Raw genomic sequence first — 21063 nt, forward strand, 5'->3', positions numbered from 1 at the left:
AACCAAAAGACAAGGGTAATAAAAAGGATCCAAGGCTTTGAGCATCAGTGGATAGGAGGGCCCACAGGAATAAATCCTGGCCTAAGCGGCTAAACAAGCTGTCCCTAACCATGTGCTTGTGGCGTGAAGGTGTCAAGTGAAGACTTGAGACTGAGCGGTTAAAGTCGTGGTCCAAAAGCAAAAGAGTGTGCCTAAGAGCTCTGGACACCTCTAATTGGGGACTCTAGCAAAGCTGAGTCACAATCTGAAAAGGTTCACCCAGTTATGTGTCTGTGGTATTTATGTATCCGGTGGTAATACTGGAAAACAAAATGCTTTGGGTCACGGCCAAGACTCATAAAGTAGCTGTGTTCAAGAATCAACACACTTAACTAGGAGAATTAATAACACTATCTGGATTCTGAGTTCCTATAGAAGCCAATCATTCTGAACTTCGAAGGATAAAGGGGGATGCCAAAACTGTTCAGAAGTAAAAAGCTAAAAGCCCCGCTCATCTAATTAATACTGATCTTCATAGATGTTTTTGGAATTCATTGTATATTCTATTCTTTTTATCCTATATGATTTTCAGTTGCTTGGGGACAAGCAACAATTTAAGTTTGGTGTTGTGATGAGCGGATAATTTATACGCTTTTTGGCACTGTTTTTAGTATATTTTTAGTATATTTTAATTAGTTTTTATTATATTTTTATTAGTTTTTATTTAAAATTCATTTTTCTAGACTTTACTATGAGTTTGTGTGTTTTTCTGTGATTTCAGATATTTTCTGGCTGAAATTGAGGGACCTGAGCAAAAATCTGATTCAGAGGCTGAAAAAGGACTACAGATGCTGTTGGATTCTGACCTTCGTTCACCCAAAGTAGATTTTCTGGAGCTACAGAAGCCCAATTGGCGCGCCCTCAATTGCGTTGAAAAGTAGACATCCTGGGCTTTCCAGTAATATATAATAGTCCATAATTTACTCGAGATTTGATGGCCCAAACAGGCGTTCCAAGTCAGCTCAAGAATTCTGGCGTTTAACGCCAGAACTGGCATAAAAACTGGAGTTAAACGCCCAAACTGGCACAAAAGCTGGCGTTTAACTCCAAGAAAAGTCTCTACACATGAAAGCTTCAATGCTCAGCCCAAGCACACACCAAGTGGGCCCCGGAAGTGGATTTTTACACTAAACACCCTGGCTTACTCATTTTCTGTAACCCTAGGTCACCAGTTTACTATAAAAATTACTTTTAGTGATTCATCTTGTACCTCATGACATTCTACACATTTCATATTGTATTTTCTACGGCATGAGTCTCTAAACCCCATTGTTGGGGGTGAGGAGCTCTGCTGTTCTTCATGAATTAATGCAATTACTACTGTTTTCCATTCTATCACGCTTGCTTCTATTCTAAGATATTCATTCGCACTTCAACCTGATGAATGTGATGATCCGTGACACTCATCATCATTCTCACCTATGAACGCGTGCCTGACAACCACCTCTGTTCTACCTTAGATTGAATACATATCTCTTAGCCTTATGATTCAGATCAGAGTCTTCGTGGTATAAGCTAGAATTATTGGTGGCCTTTCCTGAGATCCGGAGCGTCTAAACCTTGTCTGTGGTATTCTGAGTAGGATCTGGGAAGGGATGACTGTGACGAGCTTCAAACTCGCGAGTGTTGGGCGTAGTGACAGACGCAAAAGGATCAATGTATCCTATTCCGACATGATTGAGAACCGATAGATGATTAGCCATGCGGTGACAACGCATTTGGAACATTTTCACTGAGAGGACGGGAAGTAGCCATTGACAACGGTGATGCCCAACATAAATCTTGCCATGGAAGGAGCCTTGCGTGCATGAAGAAGAAGATAGTAGGAAAGCAGAGATTCAGAAGACAAAGCATCTCGAAAGCCTCAACCTGTTCTTCATTACTGCATAACAAGTTGATGCCAGGGCATCTTGGCCAGTTTCACTGACCTTTTCTTTACTGTTTTTAGGTTAGTTTCATGCATTTCTTTAGGAAATAAGCTAGTTTTGGGTAGATATTCACCTATGCCTTGATTCAAGCATACATTGTGCATTTTACATAATTTCATGAGGATTTTGCATAAGTTTAGTGACAATTATTATGTTGCATTACTCATGACTTGGACTAGAGCTTTGATGCACTTTATTGCTTGATTTCAGGAGCAAAAGAAAGCAAGAAAAGGGGAGGTAACTTGCAAGGTTAATGAGAAAAGTGATTGCCAATAACACTCTCAAAAAGCCATCAATGCCCACGTTAGAAAGTCACGTTAACTAAGTTAACGTGAACTCTAACGTGGAGAAGAGAAGTTGAGCCAACGTTAGTGACACTTAACATTGTCACTAACGTTGGCAATTACTCATAAGTGGCCACGTTAGAAGCCACGTTAACCTAGTTAACGTGACCTCTAACGTTAAGGGGGGAAGAGAAGCCAACGTTAGTGACACTCAACATTGTCACTAACGTTGGCCTATGATGCAAAGTACCACGTTAACTCCCACGTTAACATGGTTAACGTGGGAACTAACGTAAGGGATGAAGAGTTGTCGACAACGTTAGTGACACTCAACATTGTCACTAACGTTGAAGCAACCACACAACCCCCAAGAGTCACGTTAACTTCCACGTTAACTTGGTTAACGTGGATGCTAACGATGAGGAATGAAGGATGAACCAACGTTAGTGACACTCAACATTGTCACTAACGTTGGGATGGCTAAAGATGGCCACGTTAGAAGCCACGTTAACCTAGTTAACGTGGACTCTAACGTGAGACCTAGGGGCACATTGGAACATTAGTGACAATGTTGAATGTCACTAACGTTCTCGAAGGATGGCAAGGGCCATGTTAGAAGCCACGTTAACCTAGTTAACGTGGGCTTTAACGTGAAGCAAGAAGGGGCACACTGGAACGTTAGTGATAATGTTGAGTGTCACTAACGTTCTCGAAGGTTCACAAGGCAACGTTAAAAGCCACGTTAACCTAGTTAACGTGGGTTTTAACGTGAGGCAAAGGGGTGCATTGGAACGTTAGTGACAATGTTAAGTGTCACTAACGTTCTCGAACTATTATTCTCACTAAATATTAACACCCCTAACGTCCTGAACTAAAGTCTCCGCCCACTTCGCACTTTCTCTCTGCAAGTAAAGCCAAGCCCAAATAAAGAAAGGAACTGCTTCAAACTCAAGATCCAAAGGCCCAAGACTTGAAGAATCACATTAGAAGTGAGAAGAGTAGTATATATAGGAGTAGCTTTGAATTGAGAAGGAGTTCGGGAAGGCTGGGAAAAAGAGAACTACTCTCTGTATTTACTTTCTTTGCAATTTCTAGTTTTATGATGTATTCTCCATCTTTGTTTTCATTTTCAAGAGCTATGAACAACTAAACCCCTTTCATTGGGTTAGGGAGCTCTGTTGTAATTTGATAGATCAATACTAATTTTCATTATTCTTCTTCTATCTTTCCTCTTGATTTTACTTGAAAGCTTTCGATCTTCATCCAATTGAGTAGTTATCTTGGAAGAGAAGCTATTCAAACTTGGATCTCTTTTGAACCTTGAAAGAGGAATGAAGAGATCAAGCTAGAAATGCTTTCTCATGCTGGACCAAATTGGGTTTAGATGGGTATGTGACTATAACCCTCTCAACACTTGATTTGGGAAATGCATGTGGTATAATCAGTGACCATACTTCATCTCTTCTCATGAGCAATTGACCAAGGAATTGGCTATTGATCAAGATTTGAGAGATTGAATTGCAAGAAATTGTAATTCAATCACTTAAGATTGCCAAGGAGATCAATGAGTGCATTGATTGAGGAAGAGATGAAAATGAACTTGATCCGGAGAATTGCAACATCTCCTAAGCCCAATGAACTCCCCATCTCTGATCTTACCCATTATCTTTAATTTCTGCTATTTACTTTTATGAGCAAATCCCCCATTCCCATTTACAATTCTGTATTTTATTTTCAGTAATTTACTTTCAGTTCTTTAATTCTAGCATTTACTTTTCTGTTATTTACATTCCCGCCATTTTATTTTCTGCAACTCTTAACCCAAATTCTGGATTCGCTCAACTAGAACATTCTTCTAATTAAAGTTGCTTGATCAATCAATCCCTGTGGGATTCGACCTCACTCTATTGTGAGTTTTTACATGACGACAACTTCGGTACACTTGCCGAAGGGAGATTTGTTGAGAGACAAGTTTTCCGTGCATCAAGTTTATGGCGCCGTTGCCGGGGATTGATTGTGCATCAACAATGATTAAATTGGAAGATCACTAGATTGAGCATTTTTATTTTGTGAATTATATTTTTCTGTTTGAGTAATTTACATTTTGTTTCAGTTAAACTTCTTCCCTTCCCCCTCTACTCTTTTGTTTTTCTTTGTTATTTTCAATTCTGTTTGCTAACCCACTAACTATTTGATATATTGCATCACCCACAACTACCAGTAATTCTGACACAAATACTATCTGTACTTATTTTCTTTACTTGTACTTGTTGGTTGTATGACAGGGAGAAGAAGCGGGGCTTCAACTTCCTTTGATTCTGAACCTGAGAGAACCTTCCTTAGACTAAGGAGGGAGGCAAAAGAAAAACGAGTAGTTGGTGCTAAAGAAGAGGAGGAACACTTTGAGGAATACTTTGAACCAAACATGGAAGAAAACATGGAAAATCATCATGAAGAAGAGACTCACAACCATGGCAAAGGAGGTGGAGCAAATCATGCTGGGGAGGATAGAAGAGTTTTGGGCTCTTACATTAATCCAAACCCAGGCAATTGTGGAAGTAGCATCCAAAAGTCAACAATCCATGCCAACAACTTTGAACTTAAACCACAGCTCATCACCCTTGTCCAGAACAACTGTTCGTTTGGAGGAGGTGTTCAAGAAGACCCCAATCAACATTTGACCACCTTCCTGAGAATATGTGACGTAGTGAAATCTAATGGTGTTCATCCTGACGCCTATAGACTGCTCTTATTTCCTTTCTCACTCAGGGACAAGGCAGCCAAGTGGCTGGAATCCTTCCCAAGGGAGAGCTTGACAACTTGGGAGGATGTGGTGAACAAATTCTTAGCAAGATTCTACCCTCCTCAACGAATCGATAGGCTGAGAGCTGAGGTTCAAACTTTCAGGCAACAAGATGGTGAGACTCTGTATGAAGCATGGGAGAGGTTCAAGGACTTGACAAGGAGGTGTCCACCTGACATGTTCAATGAATGGGTCCAGCTGCACATTTTCTATGAAGGTCTCTCTTATGAGTCAAAGAAGGCCGTGGACCATTCATCTGGAGGATCCTTGAACAAGAAGAAGACCATTGAGGAAGCCATAGATGTTATTGAAACAGTAGCAGAAAACGACTACTTCTATGCTTCCGAAAGAGGGAACACAAGAGGAGTGATGGAGCTAAACAATGTAGATGCTCTGTTGCCCCAAAACAAGCTCATTACCCAACAGCTGGCTGACCTCACCAAGAAGATGGAGAGGAACCAAGTAGCAGCAATCTCATCTTCATCAACAATCCAAGAAGGGCTGAATGAAGAAGCAGAAGGGAGTCAGGAGCAAGCCAACTACATTGGAAATTCACCAAGGAAAAACTATGATCCATACTCCAAAACTTACTACCCTGGATGGAGAAACCACCCAAACTTTGGGTGGGAAAGTGAGCAAGATCAAAACCAAGACCAGAGACGTTACAACTCCAACAACAATGCAGCTCACCAGCAATTCACCAGAGGACATCTCAACACCCCCACAACAACACTTCTCCACACACTTATCAAAACCAAAACAGCACATCTGCTTCGAACCACTCATCAATTAATGACAAGCTCTCTAAGATTGAAGCCTTACTTGAAGGAATAAGCCAAGAGATTTAATAAAATAAGGTGTTCAAAGAGGAGGTGCGAGCCAATATTAAGAACCAGGGAGAGACCATTAGGAAACTGGAATTCCAGGTGGGATATTTAGCTGAGAAGATTCCCAAACCTACTGATAGCTTCCCAAGTGACACGGAGAAAAACCCCAAGGGAGAAGCAAAGAAAGTAAGATGGGAAGATTGCAAAATGGTCACTACAAGAGATCAAGAGATTGAAGACAAGCAAGGCACAATGTACAAATAACCTGAAGACAACTCAACAAAGGAGGAGAATAGAGATCACAAAGAACCAGAAATCTCACAACAAGAGCTGCTGAAGCTCTATGCACCATTCCCTCAACTGCTCAATGGTGCTGTGGGAAAGAGAATATACTCAAGGTTCCTAGACTTGTTTGCATCTCTGCATGTAAACATACCATTCATTAAGGCAATTCAACAAATGCATGCATTCATCAAGTATATGAAGGAACTTCTTCCCAGGAAAAGCTCACTCAAAAGAGGCCAGACTATAGTGATGAACAAGGAATGTAGTGCCCTTATTCAACCTGAGCTGCCTACGAAAAGAAGGGACCCAGGGAGTTTTCACATCCCTTGTGCCATAGGTGAAACTATGTTCGATAGAGCACTATGTGATTTGGGGGCCAGCATCAACTTACTGCCTTTATCCCTGGTGAAGAGGCTGCAGATTAATGAGATAATGCCCACAGATGTAATCATCAGACTGGCTGACAAAACTCAAAAGCAAGCAGTAGGAGTGGTGGAAAATGTGTTGCTAAAGGTTGGGAAGTACTTTCTCCCAATAGACTTTGTCATTCTGGACATGGAAGAGAGTCACACTCACCCAATCATATTGGGAAGACCATTCCTAGCTACAGCCAGAGCACTTATCGATGTAGAGAAAGGGGAGCTAATATTGAGAATCCATGATGAAAGACTCAGCTTCAATATCTTCAAACTCTCACAAGAAACAGATCAAGAGGACAAGGAACTAAGCACAAATGATAAGGAGACACTGAAGGAGGAGACAAGCACCGAAGCACAGCCAGTTCATTCTGAAACCCCCTCAATTGATAAACAAGGAAAACAGCAAATGCCACAGCTCAAAGAAAAGTTGGAGGAACCCAAACCTCTAGAGGCAGGCGAAGACAGCATCACAACTCCTTGGAGAAAAGAGATCACCAAGGGGAAGGCAACCTCAAAAGAAACAAAGAACAAGGTACCAAGGAGATGGAGGAACAAGAAGATCCCTACGGAAGATTTCTCTCCAGGGGATAGAGTTGTCTCAGCTTACTTCCTAGATATTCCCCCTAATCTCCCTACTGTACCATCTCAGTTACCTAAGGTCTTCACTATCAACAGAGTTCTTTCCCTGGAACATGTGGAGATCATTGATCCAACCAATGGATACAAGTCCACAGCAAGAGGGGAGGACTTTAAGCACTACCAACCACCCTGATGAAGGAAAAACGTCAAGCTAGTGACGCTAAAGAAGCGCTTCATGGGAGGCAACCCATGTTTTATATGTTTTTAAAAAATAATGAATAAATCAATGTTTATGAATTTCAACCCAAACTTGACAAACATTTGGTGAAATCTTTATCATGCAGTATATAGTGAAGAACAAGTTTGGTGTTCAAAGCAAGCCAAGATGCATGCTAGTCTTGGTAGCTTTGAACAAAAACTTTTCATCACATTACTTCAAACTAAGTTTGGTGTCACCCCATGGTGCCACCAAAATGCATATAAGGACCCACCAATAGTTAGTTAGTTAGTTGGAATTCATAAATGAACAATCAAATCCTTTCTTTCATTTTATTCTAGCCATAGAGTTTCAATTTTTTTTATGATATTAATTGCCTTATTTTAAATCTTTATAGGAGAGGAAAAGAAGCATGAAAAGAGCATGGACATCCACAATAGTAAAAGGTGGTGGAGTTCCTTCTTTGTTCCATCTTTCTCTATGTCTTAAAATAAGGAAGATCTTGTATGAAATAGAACTTGCTTCCATGTTATGTTAAACCTTTTTCAATCATGTCTTTTAAGTTTGTGGTATTGAATAGGTCTATGTGCACTAGTCTTTATGTTACTGCACCATCACTTAACTTACTTGTATGCTTGTCCCTTTAAATCAAATAAAAAGAGAATGAGTGTTTTTAAAAGACCAGAAGTAGAGTTCATATTGTGGAAGTGCATTCATGAATCTTTGGGGTAGTCATAAGTTAGCTAAGTTAGTTCAACCACAAGGCTGGGATGACAATTATATGGCCTGAATACTTTGCTTTGGATACACTCATGAGACTAAGTTAATAACAAGATCCTAAGAAGAGAAAAGGGAAAGAACAATGGAAGTGAAAAACAAAAGAAAAAGAGTAAACAATAAGGCTAGGCATCAATGGTTTTAATCTTGAGGCAAGTGTCTGTGGTGCTCCTGTGTGAGGGATCTACTTGGATGAATAAGCTCTTAGGGGTGCCTTATCACCTGGTAACTTGGGTTAACTAACTCGGGATTATCAGCTGAAAGTCCACTATCAAGAGTAACCTTCACTACAGAGCATTTAGTAACCCAAAGAGGTGCTGGACACCAAGGTCTCAAGAAAAGAAAATAAACAAACTATATGCCTGTGGTGTGTATGTATGGGGGATAGGCTTGAGGGAGTAAGTCCTTAGGGGTGTCTCAACACCTAGCACCTTGAACTAACTGGTTCGGGAGTGTTAGCTGAAAGCTTATCTTAAAGAGTTGCCCCCTTACAGAGCACTTAGCCTAAATAACACAAACAACCCTTGAAATAACAATAAAAGGATCAATGAATAAAAGTCTCATGGGATATAAACAAAGTGGGTGTTTTAGGACATGATAAAGGTCTGAAAGCTAGTAATGGAATGAACCTAAGTTGCTATGCATGAAACAACCATAAAATCAGTAACATGACTTCCACAAGAATGACTCATTCCTCTGGACATTTCATTCATCATTCTCTTGTTCTAGTACTTGCTTAGGGACAAGCAAGCTTTAAGTTTGGTGTTGTGATGCCAGGGGATCTTGGCCAGTTTCACTGACCTTTTCTTTACTGTTTTTAGGTTAGTTTCATGCATTTCTTTAGGAAATAAGCTAGTTTTGGGTAGATATTCACCTATGCTTTGATTCAAGCATACATTGTGCATTTTACATAATTTCATGAGGATTTTGCATAAGTTTAGTGATAATTATTATGTTGCATTACTCATGACTTGGACTAGAGCTTTGATGCACTTTATTGCTTGATTTCAGGAGCAAAAGGAAGCAAGAAAAGGGGAGGTAACTTGCAAGGTTAATGAGAAAAGTGATTGCCAATAACACTCTCAAAAAGCCATCAATGCCCACGTTAGAGAGTCACGTTAACTAAGTTAACGTGAACTCTAACGTGGAGAAGAGAAGTTGAGCCAACGTTAGTAACACTTAACATTGTCACTAACGTTGGCAATTACTCATAAGTGGCCACGTTAGAAGCCACGTTAAGTAGATTAACGTGGCCTCTAACGTTAAGGGGGGAAGAGAAGCCAACGTTAGTGACACTCAATATTGTCACTAACGTTGGCCTATGATGCAAAGTACCACGTTAACTCCCACGTTAACTTGGTTAACGTGGGAACTAGCGTAAGGGATGAAGAGTTGTCGACAACATTAGTGACACTCAACATTGTCACTAACGTTGAAGCAACCACAGAACCCCCAAGTGTCACGTTAACTTCCACATTAACTTGGTTAACGTGGAAGCTAACGATGAGGAATGAAGGATGAACCATCGTTAGTGACACTCAACATTGTCACTAACGTTGGGATGGCTAAAGATGGCCACGGTAGAAGCCACGTTAACCTAGTTAACATGGACTCTAACGTGAGACCTAGGGGCACATTGGAACGTTAGTGACAATGTTGAATGTCACTAACGTTCTCGAAGGATGGCAAGGGCCACGTTAGAAGCCACGTTAACCTAGTTAACGTGGGCTTTAACGTGAAGCAAGAAGGGGCACACTGGAACATTAGTGATAATGTTGAGTGTCACTAACGTTCTCGAAGGTTCACAAGGCAACGTTAAAAGCCACGTTAACCTAGTTAACGTAGGTTTTAACGTGAGGCAAAGGGGTGCATTGGAACGTTAGTGACAATGTTAAGTGTCACTAACGTTCTCGAACTATTATTCTCACTAAATATTAACACCCCTAACGTCCTGAACTAAAGTCTCCGCCCACTTCGCACTTTCTCTCTGCAAGTAAAGCCAAGCCCAAATAAAGAAAGGAACTGCTTCAAACTCAAGATCCAAAGGCCCAAGACTTGAAGAATCACACTAGAAGCTGAGAAGAGTAGTATATATAGGAGTAGCTTTGAATTGAGAAGGAGTTCGGGAAGGCTGGGAAAAAGAGAACTACTCTCTGTATTTACTTTCTTTGCAATTTCTAGTTTTATGATGTATTCTCCATGTTTGTTTTCATTTTCAAGAGCTATGAACAACTAAACCCCTTTCATTGGGTTAGGGAGCTCTGTTGTAATTTGATGGATCAATACTAATTTTCATTATTCTTCTTCTATCTTTCCTCTTGATTTTACTTGAAAGCTTTCGATCTTCATCCAATTGAGTAGTTATCTTGGAAGAGAAGCTATTCAAACTTGGATCTCTTTTGAACCTTGAAAGAGGAATGAAGAGATCAAGCTAGAAATGCTTTCTCATGCTGGACCAAATTGGGTTTGGATGGGTATGTGACTATAACCCTCTCAACACTTGATTTGGGAAATGCATGTGGTATAATCAGTGACCATACTTCATCTCTTCTCATGAGCAATTGACCAAGGAATTGGCTATTGATCAAGATTTGAGAGATTGAATTGCAAGAAATTGTAATTCAATCACTTAAGATTGCCAAGGAGATCAATGAGTGCATTGATTGAGGAAGAGATGAAAATGAACTTGATCCGGAAAATTGCAACATCTCCTAAGCCCAATGAACTCCCCATCTCTGATCTTACCCATTCTCTTTAATTTCTGCTATTTACTTTTATGAGCAAATCCCCCATTCCCATTTACAATTCTGCATTTTATTTTCAGTCATTTACTTCCAGTTCTTTAATTCTAGCATTTACTTTTCTGTTATTAACATTCCCGCCATTTTATTTTCTGCAACTCTCAACCCAAATTCTGGATTCGCTCAACTAGAACATTCTTCTAATTAAAGTTGCTTGATCAATCAATCCCTGTGGGATTCGACCTCACTCTATTGTGAGTTTTTACATGACGATAACTTCGGTACACTTGCCGAAGGGAGATTTGTTGAGAGACAAGTTTTCCATGCATCAAGTTTATGGCGCCGTTGCCGGGGATTGATTGTGCATCAACAATGATTAAATTGGAAGATCACTAGATTGAGCATTTTTATTTTGTGAATTACATTTTTCTGTTTGAGTAATTTACTTTTTGTTTCAGTTAAACTTCTTCCCTTCCCCCTCTACTCTTTTGTTTTTCTTTGTTATTTTCAATTCTGTTTGCTAACCCACTAACTGTTTGATATATTGCATCACCCACAACTACCAGTAATTCTGACACAAATACTGTCTGTACTTATTTTCTTTGCTTGTACTTGTTGGTTGTATCACAGGGAGAAGAAGCGGGGCTTCAACTTCCTTTGATTTTGAACCTGAGAGAACCTTCCTTAGACTAAGGAGGGAGGCAAAAGAAAAACGAGTAGTTGGTGCTGAAGAAGAGGAGGAACACTTTGAGGAATACTTTGAACCAAACATGGAAGAAAACATGGAAAATCATCATGAAGAAGAGACTCACAACCATGGCAAAGGAGGTGGAGCAAATCATGCTGGGGAGGATAGAAGAGTTTTGGGCTCTTACATTAATCCAAACCCAGGCAATTGTGGAAGTAGCATCCAAAAGCCAACAATCCATGCCAACAACTTTGAACTTAAACCACAGCTCATCACCCTTGTCCAGAACAACTGTTCGTTTGGAGGAGGTGTTCAAGAAGACCCAAATCAACATTTGACCACCTTCCTGAGAATATGTGACGTAGTGAAATCTAATGGTGTTCATCCTGACACCTATAGACTGCTCTTATTTCCTTTCTCACTCAGGGACAACGCAGCCAAGTGGCTGGAATCCTTCCCAAGGGAGAGCTTGACGACTTGGGAGGATGTGGTGAACAAATTCTTAGCAAGATTTTACCCTCCTCAACGAATCAATAGGCTGAGAGCTGAGGTTCAAACTTTCAGGCAACAAGATGGTGAGACTCTATATGAAGCATGGAAAAGGTTCAAGGACTTGACAAGGAGGTGTCCACCTGACATGTTCAATGAATGGGTCCAGCTGCACATTTTCTATGAAGGTCTCTCTTATGAGTCAAAGAAGGCCGTGGACCATTCATCTGGAGGATCCTTGAACAAGAAGAAGACCATTGAGGAAGCCATAGATGTTATTGAAACAGTAGCAAAAAACGACTACTTCTATACTTCCGAAAGAGGGAACACAAGAGGAGTGATGGAGCTAAACAATATAGATGCTCTGTTGGCCCAAAACAAGCTCATTACCCAGCAGCTGGCTGACCTCACCAAGAAGATGGAGAGGAATCAAGTAGCAGCAATCTCATCTTCATCAACAATCCAAGAAGGGGTGAATGAAGAAGCAGAAGGGAGTCAGGAGCAAGCCAACTACATTGGGAATTCACCAAGGAAAAACTATGATCCATACTCCAAAACTTACAACCCTGGATGGAGAAACCACCCAAACTTTGGGTGGGGAAGTGAGCAAGATCAAAAGCAAGACCAGAGATGTTACAACTCCAACAACAATGCAGCTCACCAGCAATTCACCCAGAGGACATCTCAACACCCCCACAACAATACTTCTCCACACACTTATCAAAACCAAAACAGCACATCTGCTCTGAACCACTCATCAATTGATGACAAGCTCTCTAAGATTGAAGCCTTACTTGAAGGAATAAGCCAAGAGATTCAAGAAAATAAGGTGTTCAAAGAGGAGGTGGGAGCCAATATTAAGAACCAGGGAGAGACCATTAGGAAGCTGGAATTCCAGGTGGGATATTTAACTGAGAAGATTCCCAAACCTACTGATAGCTTCCCAAGTGACACGGAGAAAAACCCTAAGGAAGAAGCAAAGAAAGTAAGATGGGAAGATTGCAAAATGGTCACTACAAGTGATCAAGAGATTGAAGACAAGCAAGGCACAATGTACAAACAACCTGAAGACAACTCAACAAAGGAGGAGGATAGAGATCACAAAGAACCAGAAATCTCACAACAAGAGCTGCTGAAGCTCTATGCACCAATCCCTCAACTGCTCAATGGTGCTGTGGGAAAGAGAATATACTCAAGGTTCCTAGACTTGTTTGCATCTCTGCATGTAAACATACCATTCATTAAGGCAATTCAACAAATGCCTGCATTCATCAAGTATATAAAGGAACTTCTTCCCAGGAAAAGCTCACTCAAAGGAGGCCAGACTATAGTGATGAACAAGGAATGTAGTGCCCTTATTCAACCTGAGCTGCCTACAAAAAGAAGAGACCCAGGGAGTTTTCACATCCCTTGTGCCATAGGTGAAACTATGTTCGATAGAGCACTATGTGATTTGGGGGCCAGCATCAACTTACTGCCTTTATCCCTGGTGAAGAGGCTGCAGATTAATGAGATAATTCCCACAGATGTAATCATCAGACTGGCTGACAAAACTCAAAAGCAAGCAGTAGGAGTGGTGGAAAATGTGTTGCTAAAGGTTGGGAAGTACTTTCTCCCAATAAACTTTGTCATTCTGGACATGGAAGAGAGTCACACTCACCCAATCATATTGGGAAGACCATTCCTAGCTACAGCCAGAGCACTTATTGATGTTGAGAAAGGGGAGCTAATATTGAGAATCCATGATGAAAGACTCAGCTTCAATATCTTCAAACTCTCACAAGAAACAGATCAAGAGGACAAGGAACTAAGCACAAATGATAAGGAGACACTGAAGGAGGAGACAAGCACCGAAGCATAGCCAGTTCATTCTGAAACCCCCTCAATTGATAAACAAGGAAAACAGCAAATGCCACAGCTCAAAGAAAAGTTGGAGGAACCCAAACCTCTAGAGGCAGGCGAAGACAGCATCACAACTCCTTGGAGAAAAGAGATCACCAAGGGGAAGGCAACCTCAAAAGAAACAAAGAAGAAGGTACCAAGGAGATGGAGGAACAAGAAGATCCCTACGGAAGATTTCTCTCCAGGGGATAGAGTTGTCTCAGCTTACTTCCTAGATATTCCCCCTAATCTCCCTACTGTACCATCTCAGTTACCTAAGGTCTTCACTATCAACAGAGTTCTTTCCCTGGAACATGTGGAGATCATTGATCCAACCAATGGATACAAGTCCACAGCAAGAGGGGAGGACTTTAAGCACTACCAACCACCCTGATGAAGGAAAAACGTCAAGCTAGTGACGCTAAAGAAGCGCTTCATAGGAGGCAACCCATGTTTTATATGTTTTTAAAAAATAATGAATAAATCAATGTTTATGAATTTCAACCCAAACTTGACAAACATTTGGTAAAATCTTTATCATGCAGTATATAGTGAAGAACAAGTTTGGTGTTCAAAGCAAGCCAAGATGCATGCTAGTCTTGGGAGCTTTGAACAAAAACTTTTCATCACATTGCTTCAAACTAAGTTTGGTGTCACCCCATGGTGCCACCAAAATGCATATAAGGACCCACCAATAGTTAGTTAGTTAGTTGGAATTCATAAATGAACAATCAAATCCTTTCTTTCATTTTATTCTAGCCGTAGAGTTTCAATTTTTTTTATGATATTAATTGCCTTATTTTAAATTTTTATAGGACAGGAAAAGAAGCATGAAAAGAGCATGGACATCCACAATAGTAAAAGGTGGTGGAGTTCCTTCTTTGTTCCATCTTTCTCTATGTCTTAAAATAAGGAAGATCTTGTATGAAATAGAACTTGCTTCCATGTTATGTTAAACCTTTTTCAATCATGTCTTTTAAGTTTGTGGTATTGAATAGGTCTATGTGCACTAGTCTTTATGTTACTGCACCATCACTTAACTTACTTGTATGCTTGTCCCTTTAAATCAAATAAAAAGAGAACGAGTGTTTTTAAAAGACCAGAAGTAGAGTTCATATTGTGGAAGTGCATTCATGAATCTTTGGGGTAGTCATAAGTTAGCTAAGTTGGTTCAACCACAAGGCTGGGATGACAATTATATGGCCTGAATACTTTGCTTTGGATACACTCATGAGACTAAGTTAATAACAAGATCCTAAGAAGAGAAAAGGGAAAGAACAATGGAAGTGAAAAACAAAAGAAAAAGAGTAAGCAATAAGGTAGGCATCAATGGTTTTAATATTGAGGCAAGTGTCTGTGGTGCTCCTGTGTGAGGGATCTACTTGGATGAATAAGCTCTTAGGGGTGCCTTATCATCTGGTAACTTGGGTTAACTAACTCGGGATTATCAGCTGAAAGTCCACTATCAAGAGTAACCTTCACTACAGAGCATTTAGTAACCCAAAGAGGTGCTGGACACCAAGGTCTCAAGAAAAGAAAATAAACAAACTATATGCCTGTGGTGTGTATGTATGGGGGATAGGCTTGAGGGAGTAAGTCCTTAGGGGTGTCTCAACACCTAGCACCTTGAACCAACTGGTTCGGGAGTGTTGGCTGAAAGCTTATCTTAAAGAGTTGCCCCCTTACAGAACACTTAGCCTAAATAACACAAACAACCCTTGAAATAACAATAAAAGGATCAATGAATAAAAGTCTCATGGGATATAAACAAAGTGGGTGTTTTAGGATATGATAATGGTCTGAAAGCTAGTAATGGAATGAACCTAAGTTGCTATGCATGAAACCACCATAAAATCAGTAACATGACTTCCACAAGAATGACTCATTCCTCTGGACATTTCATTCATCATTCTCTTGTTCCATTACTTGCTTAGGGACAAGTAAGCTTTAAGTTTGGTGTTGTGATGCCAGGGCATCTTGGCCAGTTTCACTGACCTTTTCTTTACTGTTTTTAGGTTAGTTTCATGCATTTCCTTAGGAAATAAGCTAGTTTTGGGTAGATATTCACCTATGCCTTGATTCAAGCATACATTGTGCAGTTTACATAATTTCATGAGGATTTTGCATAAGTTTAGTGACAATTATTATGTTGCATTACTCATGACTTGGACTAGAGCTTTGATGCACTTTATTGCTTGATTTCAGGAGCAAAGGGAAGCAAGAAAAGGGGAGGTAACTTGCAAGGTTAATGAGAAAAGTGATTGCCAATAACACTCTCAAAAAGCCATCAATGCCCACATTAGAGAGTCACGTTAACTAAGTTAACGTGAACTCTAACGTGGAGAAGAGAAGTTGAGCCAACGTTAGTAACACTTAACATTGTCACTAACGTTGGAAATTACTCATAAGTGGCCACGTTAGAAGCCACGTTAACCTAGTTAACGTGGCCTCTAACGTTAAGGGGGGAAGAGAAGCCAACATTAGTGACACTCAACATTGTCACTAACGTTGGCCTATGATGCAAAGTACCAAGTTTTTGGCGCCGTTACCAAGGAATGAACAATCACGATTTTGCATACCATTCCTCTAAACTACTAAAGCGAGGGAAAGTACATTCTAGGTCTTCAAAACTTCAAGTAAGGTAGAACGTCATTAAAAGGTGGAACATCTTCTACTACTCCTCTGCACGATCATACATCATCTTAGAGTATATCGCTGGTAGTTTATTGAGTGGTTGTATAACACCAACATCGTACGGAGGACTTAGGTTAAAGTTCATAGATAAATGGGGCATAGATGTCGGCTGGTCCCACGGTATATACATATAAACAAATAACGGAGTTCACTCTGGACTCAGAAGACAACCTAGAGCGGAATCCTCTTTGCGGAATGATCATCAACGAACTACGGAAGGGTATTCTTGCTTCCATCTGAAGGAGGAAGTGGGAGAGAAGGGGTAAGAACTGGGGAGTTCTTAGCAGGGCCAGGGTTATTAGTTAAGTTCATTAATTCTGTGTTGTTTAGCAGACAAATAGCAAAATATAGAGAAGCAGTGAACAGAAGATACAGATAAATAGGAAAAATAGAGAAAATAAAAAGCAGAACACAAATAGATGAATACAAGAAAATAAACACAGACACAGAGGATGAAATACAAACAAAGGAAGCATACATTCATACAACAATCATAACAGAGAAAATGCACAACCATGTATGATGCTTGTCTAGCCCTAGTGCAAGTAATGAGTTCATTTGTCGGTTACATACTCGGACCCGACGTTACCCAGAGTCCTCTGACAAGGTAAGGCTTCCCCGTTGGCAATACCTAATAAACCCCAATTTTGTGGTTTATCTTGTGCTTAATTTGGGGGATTTTATCAACTTTTCCCATATTTATTCAATAAAATAGCACGGTTTTGCAATTCTCCCTTGATTTGTGCTTAAATTTGAAAACATGCTTTTTAGGCCTTAAAATAGCTAAATTTAATTCACTTTAATTCCATTCGATGCCTTGATATGTTTTTTGAGTCACTTCAGGTTCATAAGGCAAGTATTAGATGGAAGAAGTGAGGAGAAAAGCATGCAAAGTGGGAGAACTCATGAAGAAATGAAGAAACTGCAAAGCTGTCAAGCCTGACCTCCTCACACTCAATTGATCATAACTTGAGCTACAGAGATCCAAATAAGTCGGTTCTAGTTGCGTTGGAAAGCTAACATCCAGGGCTTCAAAATAATATGAAAGTCGCTATAGTTGCCTGACGTCTAGGGACACGCATGCACACTGTACGCGTGCGCGTCGGTGCTACACATGGCCCACTAAAGATGAAATTGCTGGGGGCGATTTCTGAAGCACTTTGGGCCCAATCCAACTCATTTCTGATGCTATTTCATGCAAAATTCAAGCTTGGGCAAGGAGGGAGCAATTGTTTGGTAGTATAGCATCATGTAGGTTAGTTTCTAGAGAGAGAAGCTCCCTCTTCTCTCTTGAATTAGGTTAGGTTAATCTCTCCTAGATCTAGGTTCAATCTCATCTTTTCATCTTGTTTCCTTTATGATTTCTTGCTTCTACACTTTCATTCTCTTAGTTTGTGATGTTAATTTTACTTTTATGCTTCTTTTATGTTCATGGATGCTCATGTTGGATTTAGATCTCTTTAATGCAATTTAATGTTTGATGTTCTTTTAATTGTTAATTTGAGTTGTGGATTTACTTTTCTTGCAATTGGTAGTTGGTAGATTTATTATTCTTGCATTTTTACCAGGCTTTCCTTTATTACCCACCAAGTGTTTGACAAAATGCTTGGCTGGGCTTTAGAGTAGAATTTGAGCAGTCTTGGCTTGGGAAGAGTAATTGTGCAATCTTGAGTCATGAAACCCAACCTATGTTGGTGATCTAGAGTTGTTAGTTAATATCATTTTCAATGACTCTAATCTCTTGCTAATTCAATTAGTGAGTTGATTAGGATTTTTGACTTGAGATTAACTAGTCTTGTTTGACTTTCTCGCATGGAAGATAACTTACACCTTCTTCCAAGGTTGGAGATGACGAAATAAGATAAATTCTTGTTAATTATTGTTATGATTAATGACTAGGTTAGAAAGCCTATATTCTCAACCCTTGCCATGAATGTCTCTCTTTATTAATTGCTTTCTTTAATTGCTCTCTTTACTTTTCTTGTCATTTATTTTATTGCCCCTTCTATCAATCAAAACCCATTGCACCTTTATAGCCAATAATCATTCATTTCATTGCAATTCCTTGTGAGACGACCCGGAGTCTAAATACTTCGGTTAATTTTCATTAGGGTTTGTACTTGTGACAACCAATATTTTTTATGTGAGAATTGTTTGTTGGTTTGGAGCTATGCTTACAACAAAGTTCTTGTTTCTATAAGAGAAATTCTAGACCGACACGACAAAACTCATTATCAATACCCATCGCAAGAGTCCTTTGATTTGCGGGGCAAACTACTGCAAGAGTCCTTTGACTTGCAGGGCGGAGCTAGTTAACTTATATCTGCCCAACACACGCATTCTAAGAGTCCTTTGACTTACAGGAGCATATGCTAGTTATGTGTTTTCTCGACACCTCTGTAAGAGTCCTTTGACTTACAGAATAGCATTATAGGTAAGTATCCCAGGATAACGCTCTCAGTGGTCGTAGCACCATCTATCTGACTGCCTCAGTGTAGCAAATGAACAAACAAATAACTCTGGAGTTGGTGATGAGTGGATAATTCATACCCTTTTTGGCATCATTTTTATATAGTTTTTAGTATGTTTTAGTTACTTTTTATTATATTTTTATTAGTTTTTATTCAAAAATCACATTTCTAGACTTTACTATGAGTTTGTTTGTTTTCTGTGATTTCATGTATTTTCTGGCTGAAATTGAGGGACCTGAGTAAAAATTTGATTAAGAGGCTGAAAAAGGACTGCAGATGCTGTTGGATTCTAACCCTCCTGCACTCGAAGTGGATTTTCTCGAGCTACAGAAGCCCAATTGGTGCGCTCTCAATTGCATTGGAAATTAGACATCTTGGGCTTTCTATCATTATATAATAGTCTATACTTTGCCTGAGATTTGAGGGCCCAAACTGGCGCTAAAAGCCAGCCAAAAACTTTCTGGCGTAAATCGCCAGAACTGGCACCAAAACTGGAGTTAAACGCCCAAACTGGCACCCAAGCTGGCGGTTAACTACAAGAATGGCCTATGCACATGAAAGCTTCAATGCTCAGCCCAAGCACACACCAAGTGGGCCCTAGGAGTGGATTTTTGCACTATCTGCACTAAGTTGCTTATTTTCTATAATCCCTAGTAACTAGTTTAGTATAAATAGCACTTTTTACTATTGTATTCGCATCTAGCTTATGCCATTTATCACATTTGGAGGCTGGCCATTTGGCCATACCTAGACCTTTTTCTCTTATGTATTTTCTACGGTGGAGTTTCTACACCTCATAGATTAAGGTGCGGAGCTCTGCTGTTCTTCATGAATTAATGCAAGTACTATTGTTTTTCTTTCAATTCACGCCTACTTCTTCTCCAAGATATACTCTTGTACTTAATTCAGTTAAGTCAAAATGAAGGGGTGACCCGTGACAATCACCCACTATCTTTGTTACTCGCTTAGCCAAGATCCGCGTGCCTGACAACTACAAGTGGTCTACATGATGTTCAATGTAGTCATTGGACGACATCTGGAGTATATTCTCTTGGGTCTTTGATCCGCAATTCGCATTGTCTCTCCTGACAACAGAGCATCAGAATCTAAGATCAGAACCTTCGTGGTATAGGCTAGAACCATTGGCAGCCATTCCTGAGATCTGGAAAGTCTAAACCTTATCTGTGGTATTCCGAGTAGAATATGGGAAGGGATGACTGTGACGAGCTTCAAATTTGCGAATGTTGGGTGCAATGACAGTGTGCAAAAGGATAAGGGTCCTATTCCAACGCTAGTGAGAACCGACAGATGATTAGCCGTGCGGTAGCTGTACTTGGTATTTTTCATCCAAGACGAGAAATCCGATAGTTAATTAGCCGTGCAGAGATCGTACCTGGTATTTTTCATCCGAGAGGATCATACAGCATGCCATGGAAGGGAGCACGCATAATTGAAAGAAGACAATAGGAAAGTAGAGGTTCAGAAGCAACAAAGCATCTCCAAACGCTTATCTGAAATTCCCACCAATGAATCACATAAGTATCTTATTTTATTTTATGTTTTATTTAGCTTTTAATTATCGAAACCTCATAACCAATTGAATCCGCCTGACTGAAATTTACAAGATGACCATAGCTTGCTTCAAGCCAACAATCTTCGTGGGATCGACCCTTACTCACGTAAGGTATTACTTGGACGACCCAGTGCACTTGTTGGTTTTTTGTCAAATTTTAAGTTTGGTGTCAATTGCATGTTTTTTATTTTTCTTGAAATTTTTGAAAATTCATGCATTATGTTCTTTATAATCTGTAAGTTGTTTTTGATGATTTTCTTTGTTTAATCTTGTGATTTTCCTGTTTTTTTTTATATAGTTTTTCATATGCATTTTCGAATTCATAGTGTCTAAACATTAAAAATTTTTAAGTTTGGTATTTTGCATGT

General features: G+C 39.8%; 2 non-coding genes across 2 annotated transcripts; both read right to left on the bottom strand.

Moving 5' to 3' along the window:
* Window positions 1–5129: 5129 nt before the first annotated feature.
* LOC112759929 (small nucleolar RNA R71) lies at window positions 5130–5233 on the bottom strand. The gene has a single exon (XR_003180392.1). It is a non-coding gene; the product is annotated as a small nucleolar RNA R71 (small nucleolar RNA).
* Window positions 5234–12122: 6889 nt separating this feature from the next.
* LOC112761071 (small nucleolar RNA R71) lies at window positions 12123–12226 on the bottom strand. The gene has a single exon (XR_003181482.1). It is a non-coding gene; the product is annotated as a small nucleolar RNA R71 (small nucleolar RNA).
* Between the last annotated feature and the right edge of the window lie 8837 nt (window positions 12227–21063).

The sequence above is a fragment of the Arachis hypogaea genome, chromosome 16, assembly GCF_003086295.3.
Source record: "Arachis hypogaea cultivar Tifrunner chromosome 16, arahy.Tifrunner.gnm2.J5K5, whole genome shotgun sequence".
Taxonomy (NCBI): domain Eukaryota; kingdom Viridiplantae; phylum Streptophyta; class Magnoliopsida; order Fabales; family Fabaceae; genus Arachis; species Arachis hypogaea.